At 39.8% G+C, this 15,600-nt stretch overlaps 1 protein-coding gene and 1 pseudogene across 1 annotated transcript in view; one reads left to right on the top strand and one right to left on the bottom strand.

Annotated features, from left to right (window-relative positions):
• JMJD1C (jumonji domain containing 1C) overlaps positions 1–15,600 on the top strand; it is a 299,368-nt gene that overhangs the window by 11,845 nt on the left and 271,923 nt on the right. The window lies entirely within an intron of this gene.
• Positions 13,707–14,278, bottom strand: LOC136158095 (large ribosomal subunit protein uL11-like; annotated as a pseudogene).

Genomic DNA, 15,600 nt, shown 5'->3' with positions numbered 1-15,600 from the left:
CATGGCGGTTTGTTTGTTGAGCCAGGCAGCCCCACACTTCTAACTTCAGTAACGCCCCAGGACGTTGCCCTGCATTTATGGTGATGACCTTCACTAATTAAGGAAAGGCAAAATTAAAATTTACATCCTTTAGGGGGACTGAAAAATGTTAAATATTTTGTAAGCAGGTGTCTTGGAAATAAAGCTAATTTTAATGCTTATCATAAGGGGATTGTTTCAAATACTTGAAGCTCTCTGAAGCCCCCTGCTTCTTGTGGATGAGAGATTAAAGGCCATGGCTGTGATGCTGATAAGCCGTCTCTCACACAGACATGGTTGGCCCCATTTGCAAACTACTGCTCTCAGTCTCCTTTCTTTCTATTTTTATTAGATTAGTGACTTGGTACATTTTCAGAGTCATTTCATTTACTTACTTGCGGTATGCCTGTCAGAATTGGACTCTTCTGAATTCCACTGCTTCTGTCGTATTGCTTGTGATGTTTCATCATGAAGACCGTGTCACTCTTTCATTTCTGTCTCTTTCTCCTCACATTGTGCTTTCTTTTTTTTAAGGATGTATTTTATGTTTTAAAAAACATTTATGTACTTGGCAATTTTGGCTCTCAGTTATGGCATTCGGAATATAGTTCCTTGACCTGGGATTGAACCCAGGCCCCCTGTAGAGGGAGCCCAGAGTCTTAGCCACTGGCCCACCAGAGAAGTCCGCACTGTGTGCCTTCTAATCCCAATGTTGATAATGTATTTTTATTTTTTTATTTTTTGACAGTGTATTTTTGAAGGTCATTAAGCAATGTAGCTTAATGATTAAAAGTGAGGATTTTATGCTGAATGATGCGGCTTGGATTCTGACCTCATCAGCTTGACTGTGTGTGTGTGATCTTTGGTCAGATGCTTTGCGGTCTAGACAGGCCCTCTCCTATGGCCTTGTCAGAAATTAAATTAGCTAGTGTTTATGTAATATGCTTAGTATGGGTCTGGCACAAAATGGTTACGTTTTTGTTTTTAAATTATTGTCAGACTCCGTGACAGCACCATTACTTGATTGTCTAGTTTCCTGGACTAGTTTGTAAAGTTGTTGAGAAAAGGAAGGAGGTGTGGTTGTTTGGTGTGTGTCTCTGTCACTCTTCCTATCCTCATACTTTGTATGCAGAGATGTCATTCTTGTATTATGTGTTTCAGTTGTTTGAGACCTTGAAGGCCCAGGAGCTAGTAATTTTTATAATTATGTTCAGGCACAAAATTAGGAGCCTTATATGTAGGAGTGAGTCACTCACCTCTTGGATATGACCACTTTACTCAGAATATGTGATGACTTTCTGCTTTTCTTCCCAACAATTGCCTAACTTTGTTATGGTTACTTTACTTCATTGTATAGGCAAAATTAGGTGCCACCATTTTATTTACGAATTTGAGGATTTGCAAATGACTGAGAGATAACCTTTATGTATCTTAATGGTCCACTGTGCTCAGTGACTATTGACTGATTTATATTTTTCCAAAGTGAAGAACAACTTGACTGTACCTGTGTAGAGAACAGCTCATAGTAATTGGTTGCTTCGACCTTGAACAAAGGTTTCTGGGCTACTTTGTTTTCTGAAGGCTTGTTTTTTGAATCCATATCATCTGAAAGTTACACTTAGAATCAATTAAAAATCTTTTTTACGCCAGGCTTGTATCCTGAATGTTTTCTGAAGTATGCTATTTATGTACTCTTTTCTAGGTACTTAGGGCTTTTTACTCAGGTTGTTACGCCAGTGTGTTCTCCTAGTTTGCAAAGTAAATTTATACAGCTTTAGAGCAGAAAATTGGCTTATTTCGCTTATAGTGCTAAAACTTTTTAAAAACATCCACTTATAGACTTTTAAAAATAACAGTCTTATAATTCACATTGCATGTAACTTACCCTTATTTTAAAGTGTACAATTGTGGTGTTTTTAGCATATATACAGTTACCCACCATTTACAATTAGTTTTAAATCACCCTAATCATTCCCCAAAGAAACTTCATACATATACATAAATGAAATCGTACGATACGTGGTCTTTTTGACTGACTGTTTTGACTTAGCAAAATGTTTTCCAAGTTCAACCATTTGTAGCCTGCATCCGAACTTAATTCATTTTTATTGCTGAATAAAATTCTATTATATGGATAGACAGCATTTTATTTAATCCATGCATCAGTCAGTGGACATTTGGATTGTTTCTGCTTTTGGGACATTATGAATAATGCTACTATAAACATACATGTACAAGTTTTTGTGTGGCAATATGTTTTCATTTTTCTTGAGTTTTTTTTTAAAATTAAGTTCTAAAGGAAAAGAAGTTGTGGACTACTTTAAGAAAAACCTTTTGTAGCTATTTAAAAATCCTGTCTCTCTCTTTTGTTACCACATACTAGGTCTTGCTAGGTTTGCCGCACTAACAACTAACTTTAAAATCTCAGTAGTTTACAGCAGTATGGGTTTGTTTCTTTTTTTTTTTTTCATTTATTTTTATTAGTTGGAGGCTAATTACTTTACAGTATTGTAGTGGTTTTTGTCATACATTGACATGAATCAGCCATGGATTTACATGTATTCCCCATCCTGATCCCCACTCCCACCTTGTTTCTTGCTCAGGTTATGTTAGTTGCACCTGGCTGGGGATCTTCTTCAGTCATCTTCTCATTTCCAGGATTCAGGCTGAAGGAATAAACTCTTTTATTTGGGACATGCTTTTCTTCTGACTAAACAGAACTGGTAGAAACATGCAATGAAAGCATTTGCTCAGACCTGGCATACATTTCATTTCTACTCATGTTATATTGGCTTAGGCGAGTCGTATGGCAAATGCGAAAATTAATCAGGGAAGTATAACCCAACTGTTGTAGGCAGTGCAAGTCATATGGCATTGGGTGGGGATAAAAAGCCATCTTGCATGGAAGGAGGCATGGATAATTTGAAACAAATTCAGGTTGTCACAACTCAGAAGGAAATAATGAAACTTATGGAGGAGAGATGAGAAAAATGGAGGTGAAGCTGGTGTAGCTCCATGTCTTTTGAATTTAAGGGACTATCTCAGGACTTCACAAATAAAGGGAAGTTTTAGCACTGAGGTCGGGAGAGCCAGCTTCAAGCAATAGTATATAAAAGTGAGCCAGAGACCCTTGCAAGTGGATGAGAGTAGGGTTGAAGCAGAGATCCCATCATGAGTGTTACAGAATAAATTACTAGAAGGTAACAGAAGACTCTCTCTTCTATGTAGTCTTTTGGCCAGTCCCATCCCCTCATGACAGCACCTTATAAAGGTCCAAGTTTGTTGAAGAAATTAGGTTGTTTATCCTGTAGAGGTTCCTCAGTCTTGATTTGACTAATTGCATACCTGTGATATCATTTAACTTGTTCCTGTGCCCCTGCATTTCCTAGATTGGTGGTTAGATTTAGAGTTTTGAGTTCTTTAGCTTGGCTACCTCATAAATTGTGTTGCATATTTCCATTAAGGGGCACATGTCTATTGGTGGCCATTGATGGTTATTGTATAGATCTGTTAATTCATTAGGAATTGCAAAATGGTGATACTCTTTTTTTTAATTAAATCTTTCTCATATTTAATGATTAAAATATTTTTGAGTAGAGAAATTTTCCATGTCAACTATTTGTTACCCCAAAATGAAGTTTAATAAAAAAGGAAGGATAAATGTTCAATTTTTTCCCCCTTGTTTATCAGTTTTCAAGCTAACGAATTGGTTCCTTAGGATCCTCCGATGATGGTGAGTAAGTAAATTTTAGTATCCTTTGATGAATTTGTGGATTTACAAATATTTAATGTTTTAGCCCATTGTTATCTAACAGACACTCAGATTGGCTAGTGAAAGACTCTTCAAGTTAACTCTTACGTTTTCCTAACATGACCTTAGTTGCCCTTGATTGCTTCTTTGCTTTTTGGAATGATAAGACACTCCAGAATCATGTAAATGTCCTGATCCAGACCTGGAATCAGGCATTTGTTCGAAGAAAACTTGGTGTTGAGAGACTATAGTCTGAGTGCTTGGTTCTCACTGCTACTTGGTTTTTTAGTGAACAGTTCCAGGAAATGAGTTTCTGTTTTTGTTATTTAATACCTAGGCACTGTGCTTGGTATTTAGATAAACAGATATAAAACATAGTCCCTGCTTTGTGAATAATTAAAGCATGGTGTTCAGTTCAGTCGCTCAGTTGTGTCCGACTCTTTGCAACCCCATGAACTGCAGGACACCAGGCCTCCCTGTCCATCACCAACTCCCAGAGTTTACTCAAACTCATGTCCATTGAGTCGGTGATGCCATCCAACGATCTCATCCTCTGTTGTCCCCTTCTCCTCTTGCCTTCAATCTTTCCCAGCATCAGGGTCTTTTCCAGTGGGTCGGTTCTTCTCATGAAGTGACCAAAGGACTGGCGTTTCAGCTTCAACATCAGTCCTTCCAACGAATATTCAGGACTGATTTGCTTTAGGATGTTGTAAGTACTAAAATATGTTGGGCTTTTGGTATAAAAGTTTATAGGAGGTCACTTCACATAGAAGAAAGATGGATCTTTAGGAAGTCTTCCTCAAGGCAATGACATTTGATCTCAGCTTTGAGGAATAAAGTGAAGTAAAGGTATTATACTTTTGGAAACTGTCTGTTTAGAATATATATGTGGTATGCCTTTATCTTTACACCAGTATGAGACTCTGTTTCTTCATCTATGAACTTATAACACATCAGTATATATTTTGCTTCTTAGGATTTTCTCTGTCAATAACATTACTACAGGAAGCATTACTGTGTGTTTACTCTTGCTCGTTGGACCATGTATTTTAACAGGACAAAACTCCTAGAAGGGAAATGGCCATGTTTAAGAATGTGTGTGTGTGTTAGTCTCTCAGTCGTGTCCGACTCATCTGCAGACTCACGGGCTGTAGCTCACCAGGCTTCTGTGTCTGTGGAGTTTTCCAGGCAAGAAATACTGGAGTGGGTTGCCATTCCCTCTCCCGGGGATCTTTCTGACTCAGGGATCAAACCTGGATCTCCTGCATTGCCTGCAGATTCTTTACCATCTGAGCCACCAGGGAAGCCCAGTGTTTAAGAGTAGATGTATGTTAAACGTTGTTGTAGGTGCTGCCAAATTGTCATCAGAAAAGTTGATAGCAATTCACAGCTTTTACCAGTGGGAGGCTAGTGACGATTTCTTCACACCCACAATAGTGTCTTTTAAAGCTAAATTATTTTATTTTAGTATCATATTGTGTTGAGTCTTGCGCAGAATATCAGGAAGTTAATCTAAATACGTTTACCTCTTGAAAGTATGGAGTTAAAATGTGACATTTAAAATTTAATATATTTTCACTTTTGGAACCTAGAAATTTATTTTATAATGGAGCTTTGTAGTTCTTTACTATGGATTAATAATCATCTGTATTTTGAAAAGTAGTTGAAAGTCAGACTACCAAGAAATCATATACCCTGCTTCTGATCACTTGCAGGAAGAAAAAACTTCCTGATGTCACATTTCTCTCTCTTCTTTTTTTGAAATGTGATTTGCAGATACGGGTTAGAAAAAGAACATTTCTAAGGTAGTTTGGGAGACTTCTAATTCTATCAGACTTTTCTACTCTTGTTTAACATTCTTACCTCTATTTATGGTGGCCACTTGTGTGATCCATGAAAATGTTATTGTTCAGTCCTTCGGACCCCATAGACTGCAGCGCCGCAGGCTTCCCTGTCCTTCACTGTCTCCCAGTTCAGTTCAGTTCAGTCGCTCAGTCCTGTCCGACTCTTTGCGACCCCATGAACCGCAGCACGCCAGGCCTTCCTGTCCATCACCAACTCCCGGAGTGCACCCAAACTCATGTCCATCGAACCGGTGATGCCATCCAACCATCTCATCCTCTGTCATTCTCTTCTCCTCCTGTCCTCAATCTTTTCCAGTATCAGGGTCTTTTCCAATGAGTCAGCTCTTCACATCAGGTGGCCAAATATTGGAGTTTCAGCTTCAACATCAGTCCTTCCAGTGAACACCCAGTACTGATCTCCTTTAGGATGGACTGGTTACAGAGTTTGCTCAAATTCATGTCCATTGAGTCAGTATGCTATCTAACCATCTCATCCTCTGCCACCTTCTTCTCCTTTTGCCTTCAGTCTTTCTCAGCATCATGGTCTTTTCCAATGGGTCACCTCTTCGCATCAGGTCGCCAAAGTATTAATGGATAAACCACAAATCAATTTATGTGTGAAAGCAGAACATTTATGCTTTTTCCTTTTAGGTACTGTTGACTGTATTATTTTAGTTTAAATAATTTGTACTTTCTGAAATTATGTTTTATTCCCTTCTACTTAAAAATAATCTGTGAGTCCTACATAGATGTCAGTCTAGATTTTAATATTATTTAAATTTTCCTGTTATAAATGTATACTTTTATCAGGTTACCATACCCAGAGAACTTTCTAAAGTTATCAATGGTGTTGAAAAAAGAAGATAAGGAAAAGAATAAGTAAAGAAAAGAAGGGAGAGAAGTCCATACAATTTTAAGTCATGGTCTTTTTTTCCTCCTTTAAATAAGAAAGCTAATACTTTTATCTGACACTGCTCTCAAAGATGAAGCTGTTTTCTAGACTTATATTTTAGTTAGAATCACACAGTTTTAAAACAAAGAAGACTTTAATATTGGGGTTATTCAGGCAGTACTGTGGTGAGTTACTTGTCTGAGTTATTTTTAATTGTTTCGATCCTCCCACCCCCGGATTTTGGACTTAACCACTTCGAGCTTGGTGTATAAAAATGTAATTTGTTGTGCTTTTTTTTTTTACATTTTAAATGCTTATTTTTATTTACTAATTAGTGTTAAAAATGATCTTTTAACTTGTTATTGTAGATGAAAACCTTCCTTTTTGATTAACGTCATTCAGACTTGGTATTAGAAGCAACTTTTTAATTTGGAAATTAAGCTTGCCTTTCAAAGAAAAAGTAATGATTACTTTATGTATTATTTAAAAATAAAAATCTCTATTAGGGCAAGGAATTTCTGCTAAGTTGGATTTTTTTTTTTTTCTTTTTTAGTTCAGAATGAATTCTCTTTTGTGGTGACACATAGCTGTTTCTGAAGTTGGCAAGAAAACTTCCTCTGGGGACTCTCAAAGGGAGTGTTGTGGCAGCTCTCTGATTCAGCTGCTTAGAAAGCTCTCTGAAAGTTGCCTTATTTGTCTGGAAAGAGTCTGGAGCCCAAACCTGTTTTTTCCACCGAGGAGGATTGTAGCTCTAAGCTGCTGTCGAAAACAACCATGAAAGATTCTGTGATGATAGTGTGAAATACAGCAATCCAAGGCATAAATTTAAATTGTGTACTCCAAATTTTCAGACCCAGTTTAAAAAGAAAAAAGTTGGGGGAGGGGAGGGAGGGAAGCCTTTCTAGTATGGATGGGCTTTGGCAGTATTTATATTGATATCCAGGTGGCCCTAGTGGTAAAGAACCCGCCTGCCAGTGTAGGAGATATGAGAGATGCAGGTTTGATCCCTTGGGTTGGGAAGACCCCCTGGAGGAGGACATGGCAATGCACTCCAGTATTCTTGCCTGGAGAATCCCATGGACAGAGGAGCCTGGCAGGCTACAGTCCTTGGGGTCGCAAGAATCTGACACAACTTAGCAACTAAACCATACAGTAAAATGGGCTTCCCTGGTGGCTCAGTTGTTAAAGAATCTGCCTGCAGTGTAGGAGACTCAGGTTCAGTCCCTCAGTCAGGAAGATCTCCTGGAAAAGGAAATGGCAATGCACTCCAGTATTCTTGCCTGGGAAATCCCATGGACAAGGCAGCCTGGCAGGCGTCTGTCCATGAGGTCCACCACCACACAGTACACGCTGCCGCCATACAGTAAGAACACAGCGACTGCTGGGAAGAAGCACCACTCTTCCTGATGTTTATTAAGAACACAGTTCTCCTTGACTGTGTTCTTGAGGACACTGTGTAATGTAGTGTGAAAAGCATTTCAAACCACATTGCTTCAAGAAATGAAATCAGTTTTTTGTAGCATTCCACAAAATGGCCAGTGGAATCCCATCCATGATTAATTCCAGTGAAATCAGCTTTATGGGGAGCCAAGATGATAAATTTTAAGAACCCCACTTCCCAGTAGAATTCATTAGAGATCTTCCCATCTTGATCCTTCCTCTCCTCCATTTCTGTAATGACTTCTTCCTCTAACCCTCTGTTGCAGATTAGTTAGTATAACAGTTAAAAGAGAAATTTCCTTATAGCTATTACTGTTGGCCAAAAGAATTTGATTCAATTTTGTTTTCTATGGTTTGTTTCCAAAATAAGTATTTCTTAAAATGTCAAAATGTCTTAAATGTTTAAAATACCATAGTCATCTATTTCCTTAGAGATTTTGATAATAACCCCCCTCTCCCAAGTTTTACGGTAACTGATGGATTATATGAAGCATCTGCAGATAGTTCTCCATAAAAACACTGTTTTGTGTGAAGGTTTCCCCAAGTATTGAGCAGCAATGAATTGGGATTTTATTTGCTGGCAATCCACTGAAATACAGATCCTCTGTGTTATGGATTAAATCTGAACTGTTGTTTAGTGAAGCTTGTGTTAAGGTTCACATTCTTTGGTGAAAATTGATGCCTAACAAGAATAGGACATTTCCTCTAATTCAAGATGAGCCATGGTTAAAGCCAAGATTCTTCAGAAAAGAATTTTAATTACTGGATTGCTTTTCTGTTAGTGTGTGTTGCTTGCTCAGTCGTGTCTAACTCTCTTAACTCCATGGACTGTAGGCTTTTGGACTCTGTCCATGGAATTCTCCAGGCAAGAATACTGGAGTGGGTAGCTATTCCCTTCTCCAGGGGATCTTCCAGAACCAGGGAGTGAACCTTGGTCTCCAGAGAAGCCCACTTTTCTATTGCTGTATAATAAATTGCCACAGTTAGCAGCTTAAAATAACAGATACATTATCATCAGTTTCCATGATCAGGAGTCTGGGTAAAGTTTAAGCCGAGTCCTCTGCTCAGGGACTGACGAGGCTGCAAATCAGAAGGGTTGACTAGGGCTAAGGTATCATTGAGGCTCTGGATGTTCTTCCAAGTCCACTTGTTCGTTGGCTGAATTCGTTTCCTTCTACCTGTAGAACACAGGTCAACTTGCATTTTCACGGCCGGTAAGAAAGTCTTTGATGTCTGGACCTTCTTTTAAAGGGCTTACCTTATCAGGTAGGCCAACCTGGGAAAAATCTCCCTTTTGATTAATTTAAAGCCACCAATTAGGGACCTTAATTACATCTGCAGAGTATTTTCACCTTTGCCATTTACAACAACATAATTGTGGGAGTGATATTCCATCACCTTTGCTATATTTCATTGGTTAGAAATAAGTTGCGAGTCCTACCCACACTCAGGGGAGAGATGATTGTACAAGAACATGAGTCATTGAGGGTCGTGGTAGAATTTTGCCTACCAATATTACACTGTCACCTACTGTAAACAATTTAGAAAGTTTATTTACCATTACGCAGACAATATTAATGGAGCTTAAAGCACAACAGTATAGTCACCCATAATCCTGCCAGCTGATGAATCAAAATGTTTCCCTTTGGCTGTGTGCAGACATTAATTTTATAAGGAACTTATAGAGCAGAGAAATAATTTCTTATTGCTTTCCATTTAGGAAAAACATTTGTTTTATTATTTGCATGATATTTATTATCTGTCACTTTTAAAGAATGAAATTGTCTTAGGTGACTGTAGTACTGATTGTCTTAGGTTAATCAAGGTACAATTCACAAACAGTAAAAATCACTGTTCTCTGTGCATAGTTCTGTGAATTTTGGTAAGCACATGTATATGTGTAACCACCGTCACAGTAAAGATGTAAAATATTACCTTGTGCCATTGATGAGACTAGCCTTCCCCCCACATCCTAGACCTTGACAATTACTGGTCTGTTTCCTGTCGCTATAGTTTTGCATTTTCAAGAATACTGTATAAATGGTATCCTGCACTTCAGAGCCTTTTGGGTTTGGTTGTTTTCAGTTAGTACAATGCATCTGAGGTTGTATAGTAGAGGAATAGCATTCCTGAGGCATAGTAAAAATACATGTTTTGTCTTTGTCCCTGGTTCCTAGTCTAGGATTCCTAAAAACTCTTGAAAGGAACATACTCATAATAAGCTTTTTTTAACCATGCCTGACTTTACGCACTCTTGGGCCCTTGATAGCTTCAGGTTGGGGGCTGGTTGTCAGAGGAACCAACAATGTGATTAGAGGTTAGAACTTTCAGTTCCATCCATGGACCTCCAAGGAGGGAGAGGGTTTGGAGATTGAGTTCAGTTATCAGTGGCCCATGATTTAATTAATCACTTCTACTAATTAATAGTAGAGCCTGCATAAAGGCCTTTAAACTGTGGGGCTCAGAGGACATCAGATTTGAAAAACATGTTCACTTGCTAATAGGGTGGCACACTCAGACTCTGTAGAGACAGAAGGTCCTGTGCTCAGGACCCGCTGGACCTCACCCTCTGCGCCTTTTTATCTGACTAATTGCTTGTATCCTTTATAATAAACTAGTAAGTAAGTATTGCTCAACCATTCTAATAAGTTAATGCACCTGAATGGGGGTGGAGTTTATGGGCACCCCTGTGACCTTGTAGCCAAGCTGAACAGAAATATGGGTAACCTGGGGACCCAATACTTGGAACTGGCATTTGAAGTGAGGGCTGTCTTGTGAGACTGAGCCGCAAAGCCCGGGGGAGTCTAATGCTGACTTGAGTAGTTAATGTCAGAATTGAAATGAATTCTAGGACACCTAATTGGTGTCTGGAGAGTTGGAGAATTAGTTGGTGTGAGGAAAAAACCTCACAGATTTGATGTCAGAAGTATTTTGAATAAAAATAGCTCAGTTGTACCCAAAGCTGCCTAGGGGTTGACCTTGTCCGGCTCCTGGGAGGTAACCTGTAAGCCCTGGAATGTCCTGCTTAATAAGGGTGTCTTTGTGTCCTTGGGGGCCTTTCCCTGACAGTGTGGCTGTGTGTGGTATCAGTTTGACCTGCAGAGGAGCTGGAGACTAAAGTTAGCCATGCAGATAGTTAGCCCTACCTATGTTTCAGACTTCAGATAAAAATGTTGGACATTGAACCTCAGGTGAACTTACCTGATTGCTTGTATTCATACATACTATCATAAGCTCTTGGGAGAAACAAGTGCTGTGAAACCAACTCCACTGGGTGGGGAGAGCTGAAAGCTTGGTGTCTCCTGGACCCTGCGTTAAGCCCCTCTTCACTTTAATGATTTTAATTTGTATCCTTTTGCTGTATTAAACTATTACCTGAGAAAAGGTCTTGTTTGAATTTTACAATTCTCAGTTCAGTTCAGATCAGTCGCTCAGTCACATCCAACTCTTTGTGACCCCATGGACTATAAAGCATGCAAGGCCTCCCTGTCCATCACCAACTCCCAGAGTTTACTAAAACTCGTGTCCATTGAGTCGGTGATGCCATCCAAACATCACATCCTCTGTCATCCCCTTCTCCTCCCACTTCAATCTTGCCAAGCATCAGGGTCTTTTCCAGTGAGTCAGTTCTTCGCATCAGGTGGCCAGAGTATTGGAGTTTCAGCTTTAGCATCAGTCCTTCCAATGAATATTCAGGACTGATTTCCTTTATGACGGACTGGTTGGACCTCCTTGCAGTCCAAGGGACTCTCAAGAGTCTTCTCCAACACCACAGTTCAAAAGCATCAATTCTTCAGCGCTCAGCTTTTTTTATAGTCCAACTCTCACATCCATTCATGACTACTCGAAAAGCCGTACCTTTGACCAGACAGACTTTTGTTGGCAAAGTAATGTCTCTGCTTTTTAATATGCCATCTACGTTGGTCATAACTTTTCTTCCATGGAGCAAGCGTCTTTTAATTTCATGGCTGCAGTCACCATCTGCAGTGATTTTGGAGCCCCCCAAAATAAAGTCTGTTACTGTTTCCACTGTTTCCCCATCTATTTGCCATGAAGTGATGGGACCAGATGGCATGGTCTTAGTTTTCTGAATGTTGAGTTTTAAGCCAACTTTTTCACTCTCCTTTTTCACTTTCATCAAGAGGCTCTTTAGTTCTTCGCTTTCTTCCGTAAGGGTGGTGTCATCTGCATATCTGAGATTATTCATATCTCTCCTGGCAATCTTGATTCCAGCTTGTGCTTCATCCAGTCCGCATTTCTCTTGATGTACTGCGCATATAAGTTAAATAAGCAGGGCGACAATATGCAGCCTTGATATACTCCTTTCCTGATTTGGAACCAGTCTGTTGTTTCATGTCCAGTTTTTTTTTTTTTCCCATGTCCAGTTCTAACTTGTTTCTTGACCTACGGTACACACGGTACACATTTCTCAGGAGGCAGGTCAGGTGGTCTGGTATTCCCATCTCTTTAAGAATTTTCCATGGTTTGTTGTGATCCACAGAGTCAAAGGCTTTGGTGTAGTCAGTAAAGCAGAAGTAGTTGTTTTTCTGGAACTCTCTTGCTTTTTCGATGATCCAAAGGATGTTGGCAGTTTGATCTTTGGTTCTTCTGCCTTTTCTAAATCCAGCTTGCATTGAAGTTCACGGTTCACGTACTGTTGAAGCCTGGCTTGGAGAATTTTGAGCATTACTTTGCTAACGTGTGAGATGAGTGCAATTGTGCAGTAGTTTGAGCATTCTTTGGCATTGCCTTTCTTTGGGATTAGAATGAAAACTGACCTTTTTCTGTCCTGTGGCCACTGCTGAGTTTTCCAAATTTGCTGGCATATTGAGTGCAGCACTTTCACAGCATCATCTTTTAGGATTTGAAGTAGCTCAGCTGGAATTCCATCACATCCACTAGCTTTGTCCGTAGTGATGTTTCCTAAGGCTCACTTGATTTCGCATTCCAGGGTGTCTGGCTCTACGTGAGTGGTCATGCCATCATTATTATCTGGGTCGTGAAGATCTTTTTTGTATAGTTCTTCTGTGTATTCTTGCTACCTCTTCTTAATATTTTCTGCTTCTGTTAGGTCCTTAACCATTTCTGTCCTTTATTGTGCGCAGCTTTGCATGAAAAGTTCCCTTGGTATCTATTTTTCTTGAAGAAATCTCTAGTCTTTCCCATTCTATTGTTTTCTTCTATTTCTTTGCAGTGATCACTGAGGAAAGCTTTCTTATCTCTCCTTGCTATTCTTTGAAACTCTGCATTCAGATGGGTTTATCTTTCCTTTTCTCCTTTGCCTTTCCCTTCTCTTCTTTTCATAGCTATTTGTAAGGCCTCCTCAGACAACCATTTTGCTTTTTTGTGTTTCTTTTTTGGGGGATGGTCTTGATCACTGCCTCCTGTATAGTGTCACGAACCTCTGTCCATAGTTTTTCGGGCACTCTGTCTATCAGATCTAATCACTTGAATCTGTTTTGTCACTTCCACTGAATAGTCGTAAGGGATCTGATTTAGGTCATGCCTGAATGGTCTAGTGGTTTTCCCTACTTTCTTCAATTTAAGTCTGAATTTGGCAGTAAGGAATTCATGATCTGAGCCACAGTCAACTCCTGGTCTTGTTTTTGCTGACTGTCTAGAGCTTCTCCATCTTTGGCTGCAAAGAATATAATCGATCTGATTTCAGTATTGACCATCTGGTGACGTCCATGTGCAGTCTTCTTTTTTTTTCTTTTCGTTGTCAAGTAATTCTTTTATTTTTCTTTTTCCTTTGCCATTCTTAACTAGCTGGGCATTCCACTGTACCACTGTTGATGTCGTCTATGATGTCATGAGGGTGGTGGCCATCAACATTGCAGCCCACAGACGGGGAGGTCCCCAGGATCTCTTTAATGGTTTCAGAAAGTTCTCTAGCTAGAGACATATGCCGCATCTGCTGGGCAGTGTTGACAATCTCATCATAAGTGATGTTTCCACTGTGCTTAATGTTTTTCTGCTTCTTTCTGTCTCTTGGTGGTTCTTTGAGGGCTCTGATGATCGGAGCAGAGGCAGAAGGTGCCACCCCGGTCTGGGCCTGTCTGTTCTGAGTGGTCAGTTTCATTGTAATCCTCAGACCCTGCCAATCACCAGTGCCTTAGCAATGTCATCACTGACCTTTTTTAGAGACAGACCCAGGGGGCCGATCTTGGGGGCCAGGGCAGACGTGGCACTGACTTCCCCACCCGTGCATGTCAGGTACATGAGTTTAATTTCGTTAGGGTCCAATTTAGGCGGCATGGTGGAGGTGACTGGTGTCGGATGAACCCAGATTCGGGACAACTGAAGAAAGTTGCACCTTGGCCTCCTCCAAGCTGAAAGCAGAGTCTTCTCTTGTGTTGTTGGAAGAGAGTGTTTGCTATGACCATTCTGTTGTTTCCCATTCTATTGTTTTCCTCTATTTCTTTGTACTGATCACTGAGGAAAGCTTTCTTTTTTTTTTCCATTTATTTTTATTGGTTGGAGGCTAATTACAATACTGTAGTGGTTTTTCCCATACATTGACATGAATCAGCCATGGATTTACATGTGTTCCCCATCCCGATCCCCCCTCCTGCCTCCCTCCCTATCCCATCCCTCTGGGTCATCCCAGTGCACCAGCCCTGAGCACTTGTCTCATGCATCCAACCTGGGCTGGTGATCTGTTTCACCCTTGATAGTATACTTGTTTCAGTGCTGTTCTCTCAGAACATCCCAGCCTTGCCTTCTCCCACAGAGTCCCAAAGTCTGTTCTGTACATCTGTGTCTCTTTTTCTCTCTTGCATATAGGGTTATCGTTAACATCTTTTTAAATTCCATGTATATGTGTTAGTATACTGTATTGGTCTCTATCTTTCTGGCTTACTTCACTCTGTATAATGGGCTCCAGTTTCATCCATCTCATTAGAACTGATTGAAATGAATTCTTCTTAATGGCTGAGTAGTATTTCATGGTGTATATGTACCACAGCTTCTTTATCCATTTGTCTGCTGATGGGCATCTAGGTTACTTCCATGTCCTGGCTATTATAAACAGTGCTGTGATGAACATTGGGGTGCACGTGTCTCTTTCAGATCTGGTTTCCTTGGTGTGTATGCCCAGGAGTGGGATTGCTGGGTCATATGGCAGTTCTATTTCCAGTTTTTTAAGGAATCTCCATACTCTTCTCCATAGTGACTGTACCAGTTTGCATTCCCACCAACAGTGTAAGAGGGTTCCCTTTTCTCCACACCCTCTCCAGCATTTATTGCTTGTAGACTTTTGGATAGCAGCCATCCTGACTGGCGTGTAATGGTACCTCATTGTGGTTTTGATTTGCATTTCTCTGATAATGAGTGATGTTGAGCATCTTTTCATGTGTTTGTTAGCCATCTGTATGTCTTCTTTGGAGAAATGTCTGTTTAGTTCTTTGGCCCATTTTTTGATTGGGTCATTGATTTTTCTGGAATTGAGCTTCAGGAGTTGCTCATATATTTTTGAGATTAATCCTTTGTCTGTTGCTTCATTTGCTATTATTTTCTCCCATTCTGAAGGCTGTCTTTTCACCTTGCTTATAGTTTCCTTTTTTGTGCAAAAGCTTTTAAGTTTCATTAGGTCCCATTTGTTTATTTTTGCTTTTATTTCCAATATTCTGGGAGGTGGGTCATAGAGGATCCTG

This window comes from Muntiacus reevesi, chromosome 2 (assembly GCF_963930625.1).
Source record: "Muntiacus reevesi chromosome 2, mMunRee1.1, whole genome shotgun sequence".
Taxonomy (NCBI): Eukaryota; Metazoa; Chordata; class Mammalia; order Artiodactyla; family Cervidae; genus Muntiacus; species Muntiacus reevesi.
Note: the sequence above shows the minus strand (reverse complement) of the source record. Positions and strands in the feature narration are given on the sequence as shown.